Genomic DNA, 19,286 nt, shown 5'->3' with positions numbered 1-19,286 from the left:
TGATTTCACGGAGGAAGGGGAAGCAAATGAACACAGAACAAATCTATTTTTTACATCTTAAGGTGGCAGCCGACGGTGCAGCATGAGTGACAGCCATACCAGTATGACGATGACGGATACCAATCATAAAATACCATCATCTGCCAAAAGGCAAGGGGCTGCTGCTGTGTAGCAATGCAGCCCCACGTCTGCCAGCCCCACATCCGCCAGCACCCAGCATCGCCCTCGGCCTCTTCTGGGTGCTTAGCAGACAATACTGGGCAATTGGCAGAAAATAGTATATTACGACTGGTAGCCATCATCATCGAAACAGTAGCATGTCTGCCCAGGTGGCCATGATTGACAGCCATACCAGTATGACGACGATGGGTACCAGTCATAATATACCATCGCCTGGCAAGGGGCTGGTGCAATGCAGCCCTACGGCTGCCAGCCCCACGACTATCACTCATGCTACACCGTCTACCGCCAAAAGGCAGTTAGCAGCTGCTGCTGTGTAGCAATGCAGTCCCACGTCTGCCGGCACCCAGAGGACATATGGTGACGGTGAGCTCAGCTGAGCTGAGCGGGCTCCATGCTTGCCGTGGTATGTTGTCTGCACAGGTAACCCAGGTAAAAAGGCGCGAATGTATTGTCTGCCGTTGCTGTGACGAGGGGGGAGGGGCCTGACGACATGTACCCAGAACCGCCCGCGACACTGTTTTGCATCATCCGGGCATTGAGATCTCAACCCAGAATTCAAAGAAAAGGCGCGAACCGCTTCTCGGCTCTCTGAGCTGTGGCGCAAACGTAGTATCTGACGGACTAGGGGAAGGAGGGAGGGCGGGCCGAGTGACGACATGGCGTACAGGCACAGGGAATTAAAATAAAGAACGGTGGCTGTGCATCAGGGAGAAACACAAACAACTGTCACACAGAATGGTCCCCACCAAAGATTAAACTGAAAACCCTGGGCTTAGCAGGCCGTTGATTTGACGGAGGGAGGGGGAAGCAAATGAATACAGAGCAAATCTATTTTTTACATCTTAAGACGACGGTGCAGCGTGACTGATAGCCCTCGGCATCTTTCTGGGTGCTTGGCAGCAAATACGGGGCGGCGTATGACGATGGTCTTCAGGCCTATTGCACAATCGGCTGCTCGGGGAAGACTCTGCTAACGTGCGATGACCCGACTTGTAATAGGACGGCTAATAGTCGTAATACACCATTTACTGCCAAAAGGCAAGCCCCACGGCTGCCAGCACCCAGATCGCCGATGAAGGCTACCAGTCTACTGCACCGTCTACCGCCAAAAGGCAGTTAGCAGCTGCTGCTGTGTAGCAATGCAGTCCCACGTCTGCCAGCACCCAGAGGACATATGGTGACGGTGAGCTGAGCTGAGCGGGCTCCATGTTGTCTGCACAGGTAACCCAGGTAACCCAGGTAAAAAGGCGCGAATCTATTGTCTGCCGTTGCTGTGACGGGGGAGGGAGGGGCCTGACGACATGTACCCAGAACCGCCCGCGACACTGTTTCGCATCATCCGGGCATTGGGATCTCAACCCAGAATTCCAAGGGGCGGCAGAGACTGCGGGAACTGTGGGATAGCTGTGGGATAGCTACCCATAGTGCAATGCTCTGGAAGTCGACGCTAGCCTTGTACTGTGGACGCGGTCCGCCGACTAGAGCACCTAGAGCATTTTATTGTGTGGACACACACAATCGGCTGTATACAACCGATTTCAATAAAACCGGCTTCTATAAATTCGAACTAATTTCGTAGTGTAGACGTACCCTGAGAGAAATTTGGGCTCTGTCAGTTCCTGGCTGGGCCACGTCAGCTGGGGGTATGATATGCCCCCAACAGATAGTTTTGCCTTTAGTTATTGCTAGACCCATTTCAGGTCAGCTTTGGCTGTGGCTGGTGCATGGCCCCGACCTCTCCACCGGGCAAGTGGAGGTGCTGTGTACTGACACCAGGCCACCATGATGCTAGCTGAGGCCTGTCAGAAGTGGGGGTGGGTACCAAGAGCTGGGCTGCCGTGGTGCCATCACCACAGGAGGGTTCTCAGTTCAGCACGGGCCCAGCCCTGTCTGTCTGGGTGCTGTGGAATATAGAGGAGCTGAGTCAGCCCCAGTCAGGGCCAGTGGAGGCTTTTGGATAAGCAGAACTACACCCCTACGAAGCTGCTGCTGTTGGCTTTGGTCAGGCAGGGGCGTCGGGGCGCAGACAGGGAGGGAGCCCAAAGAGGGGTAAAGGGCAGTTCAATCTCCTGACCAGTTTTGCCCTTTGCCCCTCAGCTGGGAGCTGCTCAGACTGATGGCTGGGCTGGCCTGGCCTGCACACGCCTGTCCTGTCACGGAGGGGAATTAACCCCAGCAGCTCATTTCACATTTTGGGCATCAGAGAGCTGCAATGGCTGCGACTTCCACTCACTACCAGCTTGGACCCAGGGCCCCAGACGTGAAAGCCCAGTGCCTGTGCCCCCCATGCCAGCCACAGCCCCTGCCTGAGTTGGGGAACTGGTGCCCTCCAGGGGAAAAGCTCCAGGTCTCCTTCCCCCAGTGTATTGCGTCAGCTCATCCCCCTCACACAGACTACTGGCGCCAGAGTCCCCTGTGGTGAAAGACCCTGTGTCCCATTCTCCATCCCACGAGTCAGCCATTCCCCCCTGCCTGGGACTGGATCAGAGCTGGTGACCTCCTGAGAGGAACCCCGCAGTGTCCCATTCTCAGTCCTGCAGAGCCAGCCAGTCTGCCACACTGGGACTGAAAGGGAGCCAGAGTAAAGGACAGGGGAAATCCCCATATTCCTTTCCTCTAGCCCATCCCTGAGTGTTTATTCCCTTGGGGTATTTGCAGACTCAGGCATCCCAGAACTAACTCAGCTCCGACTGGTGAACAGCCTTAGTCGCTGCGCTGGGAGAGTCGAGGTGCTTCACAACCAGCAGTGGGGAACTGTGTGTGATGACAACTGGGATTTAAATGAGGCCAGAGTTGTGTGCTGGCAGCTAGGCTGTGGGACGGTATTGTTAGGGTTACCATCCGTCCGTATTTCCCCGGACATGTCCGGCTTTTGCGTCTCTAAATAGCCGTCCGGGAGGAATTGGTAACAAGGTTAAAATGTCCGGGTTTTTTTCTCCCTCGCCTCCCTCCCTCCCTTCCATGCAGAGTGTGGCTGCTGATTGGGCGGCTAGGCCGATTGACCCACTCCCATTGGCCTCCAGCAGCCAGAGCCCTCCCCTGCTCCCCCCTCCCTCTCTCTGTAGTCCTCTGTAACACACAAACAGACCCACGTGGAGCCAGAATGGTAAGGGGAGTGGGGGTGCGCAGTTAGGGAGCGGGGGAGTGTTGGATGGGTCCCCAGCCTCCACCTGCCACCCCCCCTCCGTGCATCCCCCCCTCCGTGGGTCCCCCATTCCTGTCTGCCTGCTGGCTCGGCAGTACATGCAGACAACTGCTGTCTGCTGCCCCTGGGTCCTAGTGCCCCCATCCACTAATGGGAAGACAGGCTGCCCTTACCCTGCCCTTCCACCCTAGCCCTGAGCCTCTCCAACACCCCAAACCCCCCAGCCTTCATCCCCACACACCCTAATCCTCTGCTCCATCCCTGAGCCCCCTCCTGCATCATGAACCCCTCATCCCCAGACCCACAGCCCTCACCCCTGCATCCCCTCCTATCCCCAAACTCCCTCCCAATCCCCCTCCCTCTTCCCACACACCCCCTCCTGCCCTCAAACTTCCTCCTAAAGCCTGCACCCCCTCCCTTTGCACCGCCTCTCACCCCCAAACTCCATCCCAGAGCCTGCACCCCTCACCCCCTCCTGCACACCCACCCCCTGCCCCAGCCCGGAGCCTGCACCCAGCACCCAAACTCTATCCCAGAACCTGCACCCCTCCTGCACCCTAATCCCCAGCCCAGGACCTGCACCCCAGACCTCCTCCCCCCACCCAAACCCCCTCCCAGAGCCTTAGGCAGGTGGGGTGGGGGGTTCTGGGCACCACCAACATTTCTACAACCCTGCCACCCATGCGAGTGGATAAGGGTCAGGGCAGTCAGGGAACAGGTAGGGTCCTGGGGGGGGGGGGCAGTTAGGGTAGGGGGTTCTCAGCAGGGGACAGTCAGGGGACAAGAAGCAGGGGGGGTTGGGGTTCTGAGGGGAGCAGTCAGGGGGTGGGAAGTGGGAGGGAGTGGATGGGGCGGGGCTAGGGCGGGGCTTCCCCCCCCCCCAGTGTCCTCTTTTTTGTTTGTGGAAATATGGTAACCCTAGTATTGTCAGCCCCACGGGGGTCTCAGTTTGGACAGGGAACTGACCGTATCTGGCTGGATGAGGTTAACTGCACAGGGATAGAAGCTGCCCTCTCCGATTGCAGGGCTCGGCCTTGAGGAGAGCATAACTGTAACCATGTGGAAGATGCCGGTGTTGAGTGCTTAGGTAAGCCTCACCTCTTCTGTTACAGTGGGTGCTTCAGGGAGTGGATGAGGAAGTTTTCAGCGCAGGCCCTGGTGCCCCATCTGAGTTCCTGTGCCCCAGCCCAGCGCTAAGGGCCTGTACTGAAGGAAGCATGATGGGAACCCATTTAGCCAATGTTACACTTCGCACACATGGGATTGGACACTGTCAGGGCCAGTAACACGGTGGTTTTGCCTAGTGGTCAGAACCAAGGTGGCATCGGGATCATGGTTGGACGTCACATCAAAGGTGAAAGACAGAAATAGAGTCAGAAGCCTTGCCCAGGGGCAAGCCACTGTCAGAGTTTGTCACTGCACTTAGGGTGAGGAGCCAGGAACAAGAGGTAGTAACTGGAGCAAGGAGCAGGAACCGGGCGAGGAGGCAGGAACCTGGTGCCTGGGGTCTGTCCAATCAGCAGTCAGCTTCTAGTCACCTGCCCTGGTGGGTGGGCCTCTGCTGGTGGGCCATTAGCTACAATTCCCTCATCTCATCGTGGTGGGACACGTAAGGCTGTAGTTCAGGGACCTCGGTTTGAGGCCTGTAGTGCATGTGAGATGCCTAATTCTTTCCCATTTCCTGCATAAACAGCATATTGCCCTCTGGGGCAGGTCTCTGGCCTGTGCTAGCCAGGAGGGCAGACTAGCTGGTCACAGTGGGCACTTTGGGCCTTGGGAATCTATGAATCCTGCTGATCAGATTCAGTGTCAGATGGAGCCTGCAGCCATTCCCAAGGAGTAGGGACCCCATTTCCCTGTCCAATTAGCATCTAAGCTGTGCTGCAGGGAGGATGGCTTGGTGTCAGTAGGGGGCGCTCTCCCTTTGCAGTTGTGCTGGACCCAATGCCCCAGTGTGGTGCCATCGTTCCTAGCATGTAGAAGCCTTGCCTGTGCCCGCTGGGGGCCAGCTCTCCAACTCTGACAACTCCAACTGGAGCGAATACCAGCGCCAGGAGTGAGGGTGTAAATCTGCTCCCCACGAGATTCCTGCCAGCAGTGCGGGGGTGATCTTTTTAATTAAGTGCTCTAGTGGCAGCAGTAGGTCAGACTGCCGTCCAGTCTCCCCAACCAGGTGACAGCTGGCTGGGAGGGGGTGGACAAACTTCAACATTACCCAAGTGATTAGCCTGGTCAGTGGTGGGGAGCATAGGCACCAACTTTTCCCCACGCCGGTGGGTGCTCGCGCCCCCACTCTGCGACTCCATCCCCGCCTCGCCCCCTCCCGCCCCGATTCCAACCCCTTCCCCAAAGTCCCCACCCCAACTCCACACCTTCCATGCCCCTATTGGACCCCTTCCCCAAATCGCGGCCCACCTCCTCCCCTGAGCGCGCCGCGTGCCCGCTCCTCCCCCCTTCCTCCAAGCGCTTGTTGCGCAAAACAGCTGTTTCATAGGAAGCGCTAGGAGCTAGGGGGGAAAAGCGGGCACACGGCGCGCTCAGGGGATGAGGCGGAGCGAAGGTGGGGGTGAGCTGGGACAGGGAGCTGCTGGTGCGTGCAGAGCACCCACCAATTTTTACCCATGGGTGCTCCAGAAGCTGCCCTATACAATTGTAAGATTCGGCCTTGGGGAGATAGTAACTGTACCCACAAAGATGCCGTTGTTGTGTGCTCAGGTAACCCTCCTCCATCATGTCACTGAGGGTGGTGCAGGGATCGGGCTGGGAAGCTTTCAGCACAGACCCAGCTCTCCTGTCTGAGTCAGCGCTGAACCCAGTGCCCCAGCATGGTGCTAAGGGCCTGTACTGCAGGGAGCCGGTTTTGGGGTCACAGTAAGTGTTGCTCTTCCCATGGTATCAGCACTGACACCATTTCCCCCACCCAGTCCTACAGGCCTGTGCTGCAGGGAGCGGGATGGGGGCTCAGCCGAGGGCGCTCTCACCTCGCAGTCAGTGCTGGCCTCAGTGTCCCAGCACAGCACTTAGGGCCTGCGGTGCAGGTACCAGTACATGCAACTCAGTGAGAGACCCTCCCCATCACTGATCGCACTGATCCCCCCGTCCCACTACAGTACAATGGGGTGCTGGGATCCAATTCGCAGGATTTGGTGTCAAATGGAGCCTGCAGCACTATGGGTCCCTTTTTGAAGTATGGGGTTCCTATCCCCGTCACTTTGGGTGATTTCCATCTCATCTAATTTGCCTGAACCTGTAATATCCCCCACAGTGTGGCTGCAGACAGGGTTCTTCCTCACTCCCTCTCCTACAGCCCATGAGTATTTGTGTCCAGTCTCTCAGCTGCCTTGTTCCATCCCAGAGGTGGCTGCATATCAGAGGTGGGGAGTGAGTCCTTGATAGGCAGGCGCTGTGTTTAGAGGCTGTTCAGACCTGTCAGTGGGAGGTGCTAAGTTCCCCAGCGTTAGTAGCAATCACATGCACAGGAACCTACCTGAGTGTTTATTCCCTTGGGGCATTTGCAGACTCAGGCATTTCAGAGCAGACTTCGCTCTGACTGGTGAACGGCCCGAGTCGCTGCGCTGGGAGAGTCGAGGTGCTTTACAACCAGCAGTGGGGAACCGTGTGTGATCACAAATGGGAATTAGCTGCGGCCAGAGTCGTGTGCAGGCAGCTGGGCTGTGGGCCGGCGTTATCACCCCCAGATGGGTCTCACTTTGGGTGAGGATCTGACCCCATCTGGCTGGATGACGTTGACTGCACAGGGACAGAAGCTGCCCTCACCGAATGCCGGGCTAGCCCTTGGAGAGACCATAACTGTCACGATGGAGAAGATGCCGGTGTTGTGTGCTCAGGTAACCCTCCGCCATCCCGGTGGATGCTGCAGGGAGTGGGATAGGAGGTCAGTAGGGGGCAGTCAGTTCAGAGCCCAATGTAACAGGGCTTTGCAAGAGGCCTGTGCTGTAGGGACAGCGTGCGGGCTCCTGAGAGACTGCTCTGCCCTCGCAGTCAGTGCTGACCCCCATGTGGGTGAAGGGACTGTGCTGTAGGGAGCAGTTTGGGGACCACACAAGGGAGCCTTTCCCCTGGAGTTAGTGCTGACCCCAGTGTCCCAGCACAGCACTTAGGGCCTGCGCTGCAGGGAGCAGTACATGCACCTCAGTGAGAGGCCCTCCCCGTCACTGATCGCTCTGATCCCCCTGCCCCACTACAGCACAATGGGGCGCTGGGTAACTTTAGATGTCATTTGTGGAATTTGGGGTCGAATGGATCCTGCAGCCACTCACAGGCAAGAGAAACCTGGGATCCCTTTATGAAGTGTGGGGCTCCTCCCCACATCACTCCTGGTGATTTCCATCTCAGCTAATTACCCTTGAACCTGTTATATCCTCCAAACTGTGACTGGAGTCATGGTCCTTCCTCACTCCCTCTCCTTCACATCCCATGAGTTTCTGTGCTTTGTCTTTCACCTACCCTGTTCCAACCAGAGGCGGCTGCATGTCAGTGGTGGCGAGTAAACCCCTAACAGGCAGTTGCAGAGGCTGTTCACAGCCCTCAGTGGGTTGTGCTACTTTCCCCAGGGTCACTAGTGATCAGATGCAGAGGAACCTACTTGAATGTTTATTCCCTTGGGGTATTTGCAGACTCCGGCATTTCAGAACTGGCTCAGCTCCGACTGGTGAACAGCTCGAGTCGCTGCACTGGGAGAGTCGAGGTGCTTCACAACCAGCAGTGGGGAACCGTGTGTGATGACAGCTGGGATTTAACTGAGGCCAGCGTCGTGTGCAGGCAGCTGAGCTGCGGGATGGCATTATCAGCCCCGGGGGGGGGTCTCGATATGGGGGAGGCTCTGATCCCAGCTGGCTGGATAACATTCATTGCACAGGGACAGAAGCTGCCCTCTCCGAATGCAGGACTCAGCCTTGGGGAGACAATGACTGTGACCACGGAGAAGCTGCCGGTGTTGTGTGCTCAGGTAACTTGCATCCGTCACAGTGGGTGTTGTGGGGAGCAGGATGGGGGCTCAGTAGGGGGGCTTTCCTCTCACAGTCAGTGCTGAGCCAGTGCCCCAGCGCTGCAGGGAGCAGTACGTGCACCTCAGTGAGAGAGCCTCCGCGTCGCTGATCGCCCTGATCGCCCTGCCCCGCTACAGCACAATGGGGTGCTGTGTAAACGTAGATCCCATTTGCAGGATTTGGTGTTGAATGGAGCCTGCTGCCACTCAGGGATCCCTTTATGAAGTGTGGGGTTCCTATCCCTGTCACTTTTGGTCATTTCCAAAGGCTCTGGGAGGGCCCTTGGGTGTGAGAGGGGCTTAGTACGCAGGAGTGGTTGTGGGGTGTTGGATCCAGGCTCCGGCAACCTGTCCCGGGTTCTGGCTACTCCTAAGCAGAGGCTCATCAGGCTCTGCGTGCTGCCCGCCCCCTCCCCCCCCAGTGCTGACTGCACATCTCCAATTGGCTGGGAACCATGGCCAATGGGAGCTGCGGGTGGAGTGAATGTGCCAAACCCCCTGTCGCACCTCTGTCCAGGAGCAGCCAGGAGAAGTTGCCGCTTTCAGGGAGCCATCCGAGGTGAGTGGCCCCCGGATCCAGCACCCCCCACTCGATACTGCCCCCCAACTGCCTGCCCTGAGCCCCCTCCTGCACCCAAACTTCCTCCCAGAGTCCGTGCGCCACACCCCCTCCCGTGTCCCAACTCCCAGCCCCGCACCCACACCCGCTTCCGCACCCAAACTCCCTCCCTCTTAGTTGACCGGCATTTTTCATTTACGGCACCCCCCATACCCCGAACATGCCGGATAATAATAAAGTGAGAACGGTACACATTGTATTCTGTGTTTGAAAACAAAGAAAAACATCCAAAATATTCAATAAATTTCAGTTGGTATTCTATTGTTTAACATTGTGATTAAAACTGCGATTAATCGTGATTAATTTTTTAAATCACAATTAATCTTTTGAGTTAATCGCATGAGTTAACTGCGATTAATTGACAGGAAGTGAACCCCTAACAGGCTGTTGCAGAGGCTGTTCAGACCCGTCAGTGGGAGGCCCTACGTTCACCAGTGACACTAGTGATCAGATGCACGGGAACCTCTCTGAGTGTTTATTCCCTTGGGGTGTTTGCAGACCCAGGAATTTCAGAAGTGGCTCAGCTCCGACTGGTGAATGGCCCGAGTCGCTGTGCTGGGAGAGTCGAGGTGCTTCACAACCAGCAGTGGGGAACTGTGTGTGATGACGGCTGAGACATAACTGATGCTGGAGTCGTGTGCAGGCAGCTGGGCTGTGGGACGGCGTTATCAGCCCCAGGAGGGGCTCGATTTGGGCGAGGATCTGACCGTATCTGGCTGGATGACGTTCACTGCACAGGGACAGAAGCTGCCCTCACCGTATGCAGGGCTCTGTCTTGGGGAGACAATAACTGTAAGCACGGAGAAGATGCCGGTGTTGTGTGCTCAGGTAACCTTCAACTACCACCATGTGTGTTACAGGGAGCAGGGTGGGAAGCTCATTATGGGGCATTGTCCCCTCACAGCCAGAGCTGATCCCAGCATGGTGCTTGGGGCCTGTGCTTAAGGGGGCAATATGGCGGTTCCAGTAGGGAGCGCTCTCCTCTCAGACTGTGCTGACCCTAATTCCTCTGTGCGGTTCTATGGGCCTGTGCTGCAGGGAGCAGTGTGGGGGCTCAGCAGGGGATGCTCACACTCTCCCCTTGAAGTCAGTGCTGGCCCCAGTGCCCTAGTGCGGTGCTAGGGGGCTTGTGCTGCAGGTAGGGGGGTGTTAGTAGGGGGTGCTCGCCCTTTGTAGTTGTGCTGCAACTAATGCCCCAGTGCGGTGCCATGGGTCCCTAGCATGAGGAAGCCTGGTCTGTACCCGCTGGGGGGCTGCTCTCCAACTCCCTCGACCACAGGCCACACAAGCCGTGCCCTCTAGGCCTTGCGGGGTGACCTCTCTCCAGGTTGGCAATAGGCACAATTCATCCCTCAGCCCTCCGAGCGTCCCCCTGCAGGACCCAATCCCTGTCCCACTCGGCATTCACAGCAGTCACAGATCTGCTGCTCCCAAAGAACAGGGCCCCCATCTGACCAGTTCCACGTCCCATCTCTGCCCCAATCAATGCACAGTCCTAAATCTCTTCATAGTCACACCAAGGACAAGTAATTTCACAAAGTGTAGAGATTCGAGGGATAGCAAGGAGAAGAGTTGGAAAGAAATAGTTCCATGGCAAATAAAGTCATACCATGCTGAGTATAGCTTAGACTCACTGAACGAGATACTTTTCTGTCTGGTAGAGGAACATTCACCCCACAGTGCTTCCAGGGTTTTACTCCAGGCTTGGCTGTGATCTCCTGTTCCTGAGACAAACGCTGTCAGTTGCCTCCTGGGTGAAAGGGAGCTCTTGTCCCCTCTCCTCTTTCTTTGTAGGTACAGACCATTCTCTCTTCCCAGAGGAGGTCTCTTTTCGGAGACTTGTGCTGAGGGTCCTTTGTCTTTGTAAATTCTCAGGTCCCCACTGGGCCCAGACAGTGAATATAACCTGTCTCCACGGCTGTGCTTTGTTCTATGTGCTGATTGGCTCAGCCAAAGGGATTGCCATGGTGCAGGTGACAAGCTTCACTTCAACACTTCTGGAGCCTCATATTCTACATTTTACATCTTTCTTCGACTATGTCCCATCCAAACATCTTGCCCCTATTAGGGCGACGAGTGGGCTGCTGGCTCTTGGTAGAGGCCTAACATACCACCTTTGGTGAGCTATTGTGCATATATCTCACCCAGGGGATTCCCATAAAACTCTAGGCATCCCTGTGCCCTCTGCAATTTGGAGTCTAGTTATCTCTGGACCAGACTCCTCTGCGGCACAATGGGGTCCTGGGTAACTGCAGCTTCCTTTGGTTGGATTTGGTGTCAATGGAGCCTGCAGCTGCTCACTCAAACTAAAAATCCAGGGCCAATTTCTCAAGAGTCCAGTTCCTACTCACTGTGTTCCGGCGGATTTGCATCTCAGGAAATTAGCCCTGAACCTGTAACTTCCCCAACAGCTGGACACAGGAGATGCAATTCTTCCTCACTTCCTGTCCTACACAGCCTACATATTTCCCTGTGCCGTTTCTCAGCAGCCCTGTCCTACCCCAGAAGTGGCTGCATGTCAGTGGGGGGAGTCTTCTTTTGTGTATATCACAAGGCGATATCCATGTAACCCTTCTGCCAGTGGTGTTGGAAGTGACCAGGGCCGGGTTCAATATCTAGGGGTTCCTTTCCAGCAATATAACACAGATCCGGCTTTAGCACCCACCCAGTAACCTGGGACAATTACACACCACCCCTTGGGTGCTTCTACGTGGCAAAACGTCCCCTCCTGCAAGCACAGAGTCTCAATGCAGAACAGAAGCTTTTTTATAAAAGGAGGAAAGCCCCCCACCATTCACTTGGGAAAATGCCACAAACAGGATTTATAACATAAAACTATGAGTAAAACACCTACCCTACAGCATGTTGGGAAGTGTCTTTTGCCTCAGGTTCTTGAGTCGAGCAACCAAAAGTTCCTTTAAGGTGCCCCTCCCATCTCCCTCCAGCGCACCCCACTCACAGTGGTAGTCCTTGATTAGTGAAGACCCAGAGTCTTAGCACGGAAGAATCCCAAGGCTGGCTAAGCAGCATAGAATCATGGAATATCAGGGTTGGAAGGGATTTCAGGAGGTCATCTAGTCCAACCCCCTGCTCAAAGCAGGACCAATCCCCAACTAAATCATCCCAGCCAGGGCTTTGACAAGCCTGGCCTTAAAAACCACCTCCCTAGGTAACCCATTCCAGTGCTTCACCACCCTCCTAGTGAAAAAGCTTTTCCTAATATCCAACCTAAACCTCCCCCACTGCAACTTGAGACCATTACTCCTTGTTCTGCTACCAATGAGACCCGTCTAGATCCACCCTCTTTGGAACCCCCTTTCAGGTAGTTGAAAGCATCTATCAAATCCTCCCTCATTCTTCTCTTCTGCAGACTAAATAATCCCAGTTCCCTCAACCGCTCCCCGTAAGTCATGTGTTCCAGCCCCCAAATCATTTTTGTTGCCCTCCGCTGTGCTCTTTCCAATTTTTCCACATCCTTCTTGTAGTGTGGGGCCCAAAACCGGACACATTACTCCAGATGAGGCCTCACCAATGTCGAATAGAGGGGAATGATCACGTCTCTCGATCTGCTTCAGAATTAATTCCTTGAGGACCTGCTCCATGATTTTTCCAGGGACTAAGGTGAGGCTGACTGGCGTGTAATTCCCCAGATCCTCCTTCTTCCCTTTTTTAAAGATGGGCACTACATAAGCCTTTTTCCAGTCATCCGGGACCTCCCTGGCTCCCCATGAGTTTTCAAAGATAATGGCCAATGGCTCTGCAATCACATCTGCCAACTCCTTTAGCACCCTCGGATGCACCGCATTCAGCCCCATGGACTTGTGCTCATCCAGCTTCTCTAAATAGTCCTGAACCACTTCCTTCTCCACAGAGGGCTGGTCACCTTCTCCCCATACTGTGCTGCCCAGTGCAGCAGTCTGGGAGCTGACCTTGTTCGTGAAGACAGAGGCAAAGAAAGCATCGAGTACATTAGCTTTTTCCATGTCCTCTGTCACTAGGTTGCCTCTCTCATTCAGTAAGGGGCCCACACTTTCCTTGACTTTCTTCTTGTTGCTAACATACCTGAAGAAACCCTTCTTGTTACTCTTAACATCCCTTGTAGGCTGCAACTCCACGTGTGATTTGGCCTTCCTGATTACATCCCTGCATGCCAGAGCAATATTTTTGTACTCCTCCCTGGTTATTTGTCCAATCTTCCACTTCTTGTAAGCTTCTTTTTTGTGTTTAAGATCAGCAAGGATTTCACTGTTAAGCCAAGCTTGTCGCCTACCATATTTACTATTCTTAAAAATGTGATTAAGATGATGTTAAAAAAAGAATAGTGAACAGAGTTTGAGCATAGAAGTTTCTGGTTATCAGGGAATAACATACAGATTATCGAGGGTGCAAAGTTTGGTTTAAGATCAAGTGGCATGAGGAATACATAATCTGCAATATCCCCGATTGCGGATAAAAGGTTGATGAGTCAAAGTACAGATATTGAGATATGAGGGTATGAAGTTCGTAAAGTGGCTATGTTCGGGTGTTGATAATAATGAGTGGATATGATGATGAGGATGGATTGACCCTCATTTGGTGAGATTTAATGTTCAGGGAGTTTATGGTTCCAGTTCATATGATCCAACGGAAAAAGTCACTTGGTCCCTTTCTCCTAGTTGGAGAACGATGTCACTCTGGCTCACGCTTCCTGGTACTGTCGGTGGCCGGTGATGTGCTCGATGTAGATGTCCCTGGACCATCGGATGGCGTCTGAGACCATGAGGCGCCACATGAGACGTGCGTAGCGTCGACCAATCCTGCAGGTCCGCAGCACACGCTCGTTGCAGGGGTCCCAGGCGCCCAGCGCTCCGACAATCAGTGCGTCCATCTGCACCTCATAGCCCTTCCCTCTCAGGGTGTCAGACAGGGGGGCGCACTTTTCCAGCTTACGAGCTCGGGCTTCGCTTAATGCCGGGGTCCTGTTCTCAAAGGAGACCATGATGTCAACGAGAATGATCTTTTTCTGGGCCTCGTCGGTGACGACCACGTCAGGTCGTAGCTGGCTGTCAGTACCGGCGATGGTGCAGTTCATGGAGATCTCCCCTATGTGTGGCACGATGGCTTTCACCAGGCGGTTCTGGATGGCATTGTGGCGCAGCTGCCAGGCTATGGAGTGGGGTTTGCAGCTGCACAGGACGTGAGGCAGGGTCTCGTTGAGGTAGCCGCACTTCCTGCAACTTTTGTCTCGGTTCCCGTGGTGGATGGCTCCATTGAGCGGGACGCAGTTGAGCCGGGCACGGTGGATGAACCGCCAGTCGGAGAAACGGGTGAAGCCGCCCCCGTCGAGGAAGTGGTTGCTAGCGTCCCACTTGCTGGTCAACTCAAAGGCTTTACCCTGCTCCGGTTTACGCTTCAGGGTTTCCACGTACAGTGAGCGGATGGCAGCCTTCAAAGTCCTCTCCAGCAAGCCCCTGGCCGACGGGGTGACGATGGTGTTGTCGTCCGACCTGATCTGCGTCACCCGGACTCTCAGCTACTGGCGCTCCTCGCACCACTCCCAGCGGCAGCCGATGCGCTTCCCCAGGCGACGCGTGGCATTGCAAGTGCGGGACCACAGTGAAGTGATGTCGCGCCCATACCGTCCGAATTCCCCATCCAGGGAGCCGCTCAGGAAGGTGGCGATGTCTTGGTTCGAGGGGGCTCTGCCGATCCGCTTCTCTGTCGCATCACGCAGGGCGTTTGCCACAATGTTCCCCACCGTGGCGTCAGGACATGTCAGCAGGCGGAAGGCGTGGGTGATCACCGCGATGTCACACAGGTCACCCATGCAGGGAACGTTGGCGCCGCCGTGCCTGTGGGCAATGTAGACCAGCTCGTTGCTGGCTTTCTGGGGAAGGAACAGCCACTTCTTCACCAACCTCCGGATGATCTTGTCTGCCTTGTTGAGGGGCACATTCGCCACGGCGCATCTCCTTAGGGTGAACGAGATGCGTGGGATCAGGAAGGTGTTCAGGGCGTTTATCTTCTGCCACGGTGCCAGCAGGGAGGCATCAATCTTGGCAGCATCCTGCAAGATCTCCTGGATGGTGTCCTCGGGTGTCTGCCGGACACAGAACCCTGTTGGCGTGCCCAGGTGCTGGTATGCCTGCCCCTCTGCCAGGGGGATGACGGGCTCACCCTGGATCTGGAACCCCGTTGTCTGCACCGAGTCCCTTTTGCTGCCGTCAATGTGCAGAGTTGCACACTTCTTTGCATTGAAGCGGAGCCCCATCCAGTCAGTAGCTCGGCTGGTGGCATCTAGCATACCTTGGAGGCTCTCTGGATCATCCGCGGTCAGGACCAGATCGTCCGCGTAGGCCAGAATGCTGAGTTTCTTGCCGTGCAGGTTGAAGCCGGTCGGGCCACTGGAGATGGCTCGGATGAGTGGTTCCATGGCTAGGTTGAAGATGATGGGGCTAAGGGGGCATCCTTGTTTCACGCCGCGGCGGATGGAGATGGCGTCCGTCTCTCCGTCCGTGGCGCAGATGGTGGTGGTGCAGTCCTTGCAGAGGTCCCAGAGGATCTGGATGAAGGTTTCTGGCATCCCGAACTCTCCCAGGGTGGGAAAGATGTGATGGTGGGGTATGGACCCAAAGGCGTTGGTCAGGTCAAGCCATGCTACTGCGCACTGCCTCTTGGACCTCCTGGCCTCCTGGATGGCCGTCTGAAGGAGAAAGTTGTGCTCGTAGCATCCCTCGCAGGACATGAAACCCTTCTGCACTGAGCTGACGGCGCCCCCGCACACTGACCAGTCTGTGATCCTTGCCGCGAGGCAGCTGGCATACAGCTTGTAGATGGTGGAGCAGAGGGAGATGGGCCTCCAGTTGCCGGGGTCGTCTCGGTCGCCTTTTTTGTGGTTGAGCACGGTCATGGACTTTTTCCAGGAGCAGGGAACGCAGTGGAACTGCTTGCATTTGTTGAAGATGGCAACGAGCACCAAGCAGCGGGGTCTCGCTTCTTCAGCAGGGGGTAGCGGATGCCATCTTTTCCAGGGGCGGTGTTTTTGGTCCTCGACAGCCTTGCCTGCACCTCCTGCGGGGAAAAATCTCGCTCCAAGTCCTCCGTGAGGTCGATCCGGGGTAACGGGGAAAGGCACTCTGGGCGTCGCAAGTTGGTCTGGGCCTCGTGATCAAACACATCCTTGAAGTAGGAGTAGAGCCTCTCGGGCTGGATGGCACAGTAGGAGGAGGTCCCATCGAGGATCTCCCTCATGGTTTTCGTCCGGTTCATCCTGTATAGTTTCTGAATACGGGATGCAGCCGCTGGATCGTAGCGGCAGCCGACGTCCCCTCTCCTGCCTTCTCTGGCAGTGTTGTTACGGCTCGGCGCAGGGAATCTGCGAGTGGCCCGTGCGGCTTCCTGGGGTTCCCTCCTTCTGGCCGTAATTTCCACAGACAGTTCTGCAGTCAGTCTGTCCATCAGGGTGTCGAAGTTCTCAAAGTCCTCAGCCTTTGCCATCTCCTCCATCCAGGCGGATTGCCACGGCATGGCGACCCTCGCTCGTGGCCGTCGCTCCTCCTGCTTCGTTGTCTCTGCAGGTTCAGGTGCTGCGGGGACAGTTTGCGTCCTTGTTATCCCTTGGACTGTGGAGCGGTGTTCAGGTGGGTCTTGAGGCGGGGGTCCTGGTGTGGCGGGGAGGGCAGCTCTCAGTGTCTCCGAGGCAGCACTGGATCTTCCGGGGTTCTGGAAGCACCGGTGCTGGGCTTTGTCCAGGCATGGTTGTGTTTGGAAGCGCTGGAGATGGTTCTGGTTCTTCTGCGGGCGGCATCCGGCTGGTGGGTCCTCGGTGGGGCATGGGGTTTTTGGCAGTCAGAGGCTCTTCGGGTAACCTTGGAGGAGGTGTTGAGTTATGGGGGCTATGGGAGGCTCCTCCGTTGGCTGGATCTCGCCATGCAGCCTGAGGAACGATGCTAGTTGCTCCTACGGCAGGGCGGCATGAGGTTACCTGTGGGGGAGCGCTGTCGTGTCTCGCATCCGTGTTGTGCCGGATGGTTTTTATGAAGTCGCTGAGGAGTCTGGTGAGGTTGTTGACCTGAGAGGTGGCGGTGGTCCCCCTCACAGCAGGGTCCAGCATGGGGATTCTGGAGACGGGACTGGTCCTTTTGGTGGCATTGTCAGTCCTCGAGGCAGGGGTTACGCTTCCCTCAGTTGGTGGTTGGTCCCCCCTTATCTGCTGTGACACTGGGGATGCTGGCTGGGGTGCTGAAGCCAGATCATCGTTGGGGGTCAGGGTTGGAACCCGGAGGATGTCAGTGGGATTCACTTTCATGGTCGTGGGGGTCCCCTGCACGTGTCTTGATGAAACTTACATTTCTTTTGGGTCTCGAAGGGGAGATCGCAGCGGCTACACGAGAAAGCAATCCGTTTGTTGTAGGTCTTAAGAACGTGTTTGCTTAGGGTCGCGAGGGTCTGGACTCCATGGACAGGGAGACAGAAGGGGCAGAGGAGGAGACCTGTAGGGAGCGGGTACTGGAGGTAGATGCGGTCTTCTTCCCCTGCCTCACTCTCCGTGCGGCGGATCTCTGTTGTGCCTGCAGACTCGCCAGGTGATTCCTCTGGGTCCAGTAGAGAAGCTTGGGGAGGTGAAGTCACTCTTGGGGGGGCACTGGACTCACTGGCCATGTTATCTCTTTGCCCGGAAGGACAGCGTGCGGCATCGAGATCCTGGACTCTGAAGTGCAGTCCCCTTTAAGCAGCCCTTCTCCGGACAGCCGGGTGGTAAGTAGTTTTGGGATCTGGGGTTGAGGAGGTAGTTCCTTCCGGAGCATCCCTCTCTGGAGCAGTGGGGCAGCGATCAGCATCCTGGTCCTGGGTCGTCAGGGGCACTCCCGTGGTGGCATCCTTCCTGGGTCATCGGGGGGGCTCCCGCAATTGCATCCTTCCCGGCGGGGTGGCAATCAGCATCCTGGTCCTGGGTGGTCGAGGGGCCTCCTGCTGTGGCATCCTTCCCGGCGGGGCGGCGATCAGCATCCTGGTTCTGGGAAGCGGGCAGGGTTCTCCGGGGGTCCCCCTCCTGAAGAGCTGTTGAGATATTCTTGCTCCTGGATGTGAAGTCCTGAAGAGCTGTCCTGCTGGACCCAGGTCTCCCTGCAGAGGTATCCACGGGGGGTTTCTTCAGCCAGCTCCTAATGTTTTGGTTCTTGCAGGTGCTCCGGGTCTTCCGTGAAGCACCAAGGCTTGTCTTCAGAATAGGTTTTTGCTGAGCTTTCTGGGAAGCAGGAACAGCAGCAGCCGATGACAGAATACCAGAAGCTGAGAAAGACTTTTCTTCTAAAATAGGAGAAGTGGAGTATATCTTTAAAGCAGCATCAATTTTTTCAAAAATGGCTGCAGGAGATTCCATCTTCTGGATGGGTGTTTGCAGTCAACCATCAGAAAAAAATTAAACTGATAAGAACAGACACTACACTTTGATCTTAGCTCTAAGGAGCCAAGAAGCGATTTCTACACATCGGGATGATTTGTTCCTGGACTCTAGGTGATGTTTTCAGGGAGCTATGGAGACAACACATGTAAATTCGATTCTGATGTCAGGCTAAGGCAACCACTAATGACACGGGTGACTGTGCTGAGCTCACAATCACCAAGATGCTTATGCCAGCATCTGCCCACGGTACTGCACAGTATCGCACTGGAGCGAATACCAGAGCCCTTGACAGGCAGTGGCTGTGTGCAGAGACTGGTCAGACCCGTTGGTGGGAGGCGCTACGTTCCCCAGCGACAGGAGAGATCAAAGGCCCAGGAAACTCCCTGAGTGTTTATTCCCTTGGGTATTTGCAGACTCCGGCATCTCCGAAGTGACTCAGCTGTGGCTGGTGAATGGTTTGAGTCGCTGCGCTGGGAGAGTCGAGGTGTTTCATAACAAGAAGTGGGGAACCGTGTGTGATGACAGCTGGGACTTACAGGATGCTGGAGTCGTGTGCAGGCAGCTGGGCTGTGGGACGGCGTTATCAGCCCCTGCCGGAGCTCACTTTGGGCCAGGATCTGACCATATCTGGCTGGATACTGTCAACTGCACAGGGACAGAAGCTGCTGTGACGTTATTGACATAAACTGGGACCGTCTAGATCATTGTTGCAACCAAGGTCCTGTAGTGGCACCCAAATCTTGTATAAAGGGGGTCAAATGGGGTGTCTAGGACAAGGTTATGGTTTACTGGTTATGATTATGCGGTCTATATGTGTGTATCAGTTTTGTAGTTAAAGTTATGAATATTGGCTCTATACTGTCTGTATGGCAAACTTATGCTATGCTTCTGGGTGACATCCCAGACAAGCTGAGATTAGCTCTGCCTAGCCTGCTTGATGGCCCAT

General features: G+C 55.6%; 1 protein-coding gene, 1 non-coding gene and 1 pseudogene across 2 annotated transcripts in view; 2 read left to right on the top strand and 1 right to left on the bottom strand.

Moving 5' to 3' along the window:
• LOC101934392 (deleted in malignant brain tumors 1 protein-like) overlaps positions 1-19,286 on the top strand; it is a 278,680-nt gene that overhangs the window by 174,137 nt on the left and 85,257 nt on the right.
• Positions 4,586-12,219, top strand: LOC135972135 (scavenger receptor cysteine-rich domain-containing group B protein-like; annotated as a pseudogene).
• On the bottom strand, positions 18,232-18,415 carry LOC112061043 (U2 spliceosomal RNA). The gene has a single exon (XR_002890077.2). It is a non-coding gene; the product is annotated as a U2 spliceosomal RNA (small nuclear RNA).

This window comes from Chrysemys picta, chromosome 17 (genome assembly GCF_011386835.1).
Source record: "Chrysemys picta bellii isolate R12L10 chromosome 17, ASM1138683v2, whole genome shotgun sequence".
NCBI classification, from domain to species: Eukaryota; Metazoa; Chordata; order Testudines; family Emydidae; genus Chrysemys; species Chrysemys picta.
Note: the sequence above shows the minus strand (reverse complement) of the source record. Positions and strands in the feature narration are given on the sequence as shown.